Here is a 5419-nt window from a genome sequence, read left to right on the forward strand (position 1 = left end):
TGCTCATGAAAAAATGGCCAAGAAACACCCACAAGTTTTAAGCAAACAAATTCTACTTCATTGGAGATGTGTGATATTATGCATTAGATCACTGGGCAAAGTTGATCTTGCCAAACAATAAATAAATAAAGGGAAACACAAGGTTTGTTTAAATATGCAAAGTGGGAAAGAACATCATTTTCTCTCTCTTGGGACTTAATCTCCACTGTGAACCAGAAACTAGAGTTCACCGCACTAATATTCTAAACTTATTGAATCAGATCAAAATCTCTGAGTCTAAATATGATGCCAGCTGGCCCTGAACAGGGCCAATACTTCATTTGATTCAAATCCATGTTCCTTTTTTCTGCTCACAGAATTACTTAAGTGATTCAGTAGCCAGCTTTTCTCACTTGAAGAGCCTTCAGAAATGGTGTGTGTGAGTGTTGTGTGGTGGTGATCTAGATTAGTGCTTTTATTTTATTGTTTTTACTGAAATATTTATTTCTGAAGCTGTAGTTCAGGTCCCTGATAGCTTTGGTATGTGGTAAAATATAATTTGTGGATTTGCGGGTTTTCTTTCTTTCTTTCTTTCTTTCTTTTTTTTTTTGGTTACAAAAACCAACACAGCTGCAAGAACTTTCACATACAATAACCCAAGATAGTTTCTGTTTGCCCTGTTCCCAGATAAAAGAAAAACAAAACAAGTGTGGGGTGGTTTACAGTTTTTTTTTTGTTTTTTTTTTTTGTTTTTTTGAAAGAGGATACATTTTTCCCATGTTCAGATCTGAAAATACTCGGCTGTAATTTAATCTACCTTTATTAGATTACCCAGTTATGTCCACAAAATTGTGGAAACCGTCCTAAATTAGTAAGGTCAGGGAAGAAGGGGGCTGGATGTGAGAATTCCTTCTGCTCTTGCCTGATATGTCTTCTGAAGGGCAAGCTGTGGGCAAAGCAGTCATTTCACTAGGGACAGAGGAGCTCAGCACCCCGGGTGTCCCCAGTGGGAAGTCCACCTTCCACTTCTCCCATGGTGACTTTGCAGTAACTCCAGTCCTCAAGGAGTATGTTGGATAGCTATAGAACAGGCCAGAAATGGCCAGGTCATCCAAAAGTTATCATTTACTGGTCCAAAATGCTTTGAGCTTATAGAACCCTACATAAGATTGCCAGATAAAATACAGACCATTTAATTAACTTGTATTTCAGGTAAAGAAAGAATAATTTTAGTATATGTACATCCCAAATATTGCATATATTTATACTAAAATTTTACTTGTTTATCTGAAATACGAATTTAGTTGGGTGTCCTGTCTTTTTATTTGCCCAATCTAGTAATAAACTTCAAATTACCCCAAAAGGCCACAACACCATTTATAATAGCAAAAATAAAATAAAATAAAATAGACCATGTAGCAGGTATGAATCTTAGGCTGTATATACACAGATAGGCAAGATATATCATCTTTTTCACCTTTTAAAGAGCATCCTATTCTGCCTCTGAGTGCCCAAGCCCACAAGAAGTTCAGCCTCATCATTGTGGGGCTGTGCACCTTCATCTCATTCGAGGACCTTAGGTCATGTCTAGAGAGTAGGGGTTGGGCTCTAAATGCCGAACTGTCATTGTGGCCAGTGATGTCCTCCTCGCTTAGAGCTCAGTGTTTACTTTAGGTATAGGGTTTCTATTTCAAGCTCCTTGTGAGGTTAGGGGAACTTTTATTTTTTAAAAGAAAAGAAGCTCTTTATGTAAGACTCATGCTTTGGCTGATAATCTCTCACCGCCTTTAAATTTTGTGAACTCTCTTTCTTCTTTGGTTAACTTTGAAGGCATTCTTTTACTTTTGGTTCATCTAGTAATTTTTAGGCTTTTGTATGAAAAACAGGAAGAGTATTTCTACTCCCACCTGCCTCTGAAACACAAAAGAATCCTTTCGGAAGTAATTCCCTATGGGTCTGAATTGGTCATATGACTTGCTTTGTCCGATGGGATGTTAATGAATATGATCAAGCTAGGGCTTGAAATGTGCTCGTGTAGTTGAGTGAGACCTCTTGTGCTCTACCATTATCACTGCTACGTGTCCAGGGAGGAGAGACATGTAGGGCAGACCTGGTCCAACCCACAGCGGAGCCAAACCCAGCCAAGTCCAGCCCAGAACAGCTGAACCCCAGCCAATCTTCAGACACATGACCAAGAATATTGATTATTGTATACTACTGAATTTGGGGGTGGTTTGTTATGCAAAATAATTAACAGATACAGGTACAAATACATATTTATATTTTAGTAGATTAGTTAATTATCTTGACACACTTAATGCTCAGCTGTGATATTAAAATATTTTGTTCTATCCAAAAATCACAGGTATAAGCCTGTGAGCCTATGGCTCTCTCTCTTTTTATAATATCTGACATCATTCTCAAGTTATTTATCCCTTCTAATAGCTTATGTTCATGTAATACCTTCAGCTTACAAAGTGCCCTCACATCCATTATCCTATTAGATGTTTTTAACAATCCAGTGGTGAGGTGAGGTCAGTATTATTAGCCCCGTTTGAGAGAAAAATACATTGACTCAAATAGAGGTCATGGGTTCACCCAAGGGAACAAAGAGTGTCCTGCCACCTTACAGCTCGGATCTGGGACTCCGACTAGGTCCTCTTACTCCTCCCACCGTACCATGGTTGTCCCTAGGAGCCCCAGCACAGGGCTGGGCACACTGCTGTCCTTAGTAAACACCTGAGGAATGACAGAGGGATCAAGCCTTTTACCGGAGGTGTAAGTGTAAAGTCAAAGCTCCCAGGAAACGTTCACTAGAGGTTCCCTCCCCACAATCTCTATTAATGCTGCCAGAATGAGTGCTAATGGGAGTTGAAGGTGGGGATGAGGAGGGCTGCAGGTTATGAGGGTTAGATGCTATTGAATACGTTTTAGGAATTCCGATTTAGCAAATTAAATGACTTTACCGCAGAGCTTTTAAGTGAGTCTGCAGGGTTTATTTGATGACTTTCTAGGTGAGGAATAGAGTATCATGCATTTCTCTAACTTATTTGACCATGGAACCTTTTCATCAGGGATCGTCTTGCTGGATCAGGGGTCCATGGAACCTACTTTGGGAAACACTAGCCTAGGGCGTCGAGCTGCCTGGTTCTGCCCTTTAGCATCTTCCTTTTGAAACATTCAGAGCTGTCTGTGCAGCAGGCACCCTCTGGGCCCTTTAACTCTTGTTTGTGATTCAGTTCTAATTCCAAGAAGCTTTTAACTTAATGAGATGATAACTTGGTATATTAATTAAGGTTCTTTAGTTGTAAATATAAAAAGCAGCTCTGGCTAGCTTCCTTGAAAATATTAGGAAAACTCACAGAATCATAAGAATTGCAAAACAATTAGGATCTGAAAACGGAGGCTTGGGGATTTCCGCCCTGGGAGTCCCTGGAGCTGCCATTCAAATGACTCTGCCATAGAGACATCTCTATCTGCATCTCTCTGCTCAGGTCTCGGGTTCCTGGAAGGGAGAATCTGATCACTGTGGCTTGAGCCAGATATCTCTGTCCCCGTGATCATTCGGCTACAGGAGACAGGGCAGAAGGTGCCATGAAGGAGACTGCTGTGATCTGGGAAGCCATCCCAGTCTGTGTCTCCCACATCTGGCAGGCAGTGGAGTCTCAGCTTTTGTGGGGGTTGGTTTGAAGTTGGTGCCTACAGCTATAACTACCCTTTGAAACTCCATTACATTTCTCTCTAGGGGTGGAATACATTGTCATTTCTTCCTCTGATTACCAAATAAAGAAGTTTTGAGACCATACTATAAAAAAGAAAAAAAAAAAAGTCTAATTTCCAGCACTAAAATTCACACGTGGCCTGGAGAAGTACTTTTGCAATTAGCATGTCCCCTGAAACCAACAAACAGTTGCTCAGGGGCAAGTGGAATGGTGGGTGGACTTGTCTGCACTCTCCAAATCCTCCCTACCTCTCTTCTCCTTTGCCAAATGGAGGTAGTTCAATTCATAGAGTTCATAGTGTATATGATACAACTCTACTGCGCACAGAGATGGAGTAACACAGTAGTCCTAAACAAACCTTAGAAATTCCGAGGCTAATATCCTCCTTGTTTGTCACTAAAAACGGGATGAGCTCATCAAGAATGGTCTCCTGTAGGAAGAGGAGAGTTTCGGGGGTGTATTTTTTTTGTATCAATTCCAAAGCAAACTGAAATACTTTTAAACAAATCAAACCGAGGTTTTCTTTCCCCTTCTGAAATTTCAAATTCATAAGCAAAAGAGGCATTAAAAAAAATAAACCTCCAAGAGTACTAGCATCTACTACTGTGTTACGCTTTATTTGAATATATTTTGCTTTTATTGCTTTGTTCTCTTTACTCACTGTGATTTACAAAGAAATGTGGGAAAATGGTAAATACAGAATGAAAGTTAAAATTAAACCACTTTTTCCACTATGGTGCTGTCTCCTTCCCACCCCCTCATCCCTGGGGGCCTTTTCAACTGAAGTTTAGTAGCACAGGGGCTACTGTATTCTAGAACTATATTCATAATATACCTAAAATGGATTGATTTCCTAGCTCCAGAACAAGACAAATGATTGTTTGACAATATGGAGGGAATTGATAAATAATGGAACAAGCTCATTTAAAGATGCCTATAGAACTCTGGAAATTTGTGGCATTTATTAAGCTCTTCAGCTAAATAGCTAACATAACTTTATGTGTGGAGATGAGCCTGCTTTGGGGCCCAAATAGTTGCCAAGAAGAATAACTACCGTTCACATCCTTGTGACATTAGACCTCTGAGATTGGCAGGGACATCTTCTCTTGCTTCCCTCTGCCCACCCGAGGGATGATGTGTAAATCACCCTGAGGAAAAGAGCCTTGTTGGGAGCCAGTCTTCAGCTACCTCCCACCTCAACCTCCTCCCATCCCAATCAGTGACCCAGTACAGGCTGTTACAATCACTCAGGTCTTTCTAGAGCACTTACAATGTGCCAGGCACAGTGTTGGCCACTTTTGCACTCCTATTTCGGTTTAAGCCACAAAATATTTTATAGAACATGTTAAAATTCCAACTTACATAGGAAAATATTGAGCTCACAATGATCAAACATCTTCCCTTGGCCAGACAGTTCTACTGGCAAGAATGATAATAATCTAGTGGACAGAAAAGAAGGCTCACTCAGAATATGGGGTAAAAATGTGGAAGACTGAACTGATATGTGTTATCTTGCAATAATAACACTATGTCCAAGGTATGGTGCTAGGTGTCTTTAGCTACCCTGTTTACTTTAGTCATCACATTGAGGCTATGAAGTTGGTAGTAAAACGGACTCTATTTTAGAGGTGGGGAAAAGGATGCCTAAGGGAAGTTAAGAAAATTGTCAGTAACCGAGCGCGGCACGGTGATCCCTGCAGCCACCGCTTCTGTAATAA

Source organism: Pteropus vampyrus, unplaced genomic scaffold, assembly GCF_000151845.1.
Source record: "Pteropus vampyrus isolate Shadow unplaced genomic scaffold, Pvam_2.0 Scaffold30, whole genome shotgun sequence".
NCBI classification, from domain to species: domain Eukaryota; kingdom Metazoa; phylum Chordata; class Mammalia; order Chiroptera; family Pteropodidae; genus Pteropus; species Pteropus vampyrus.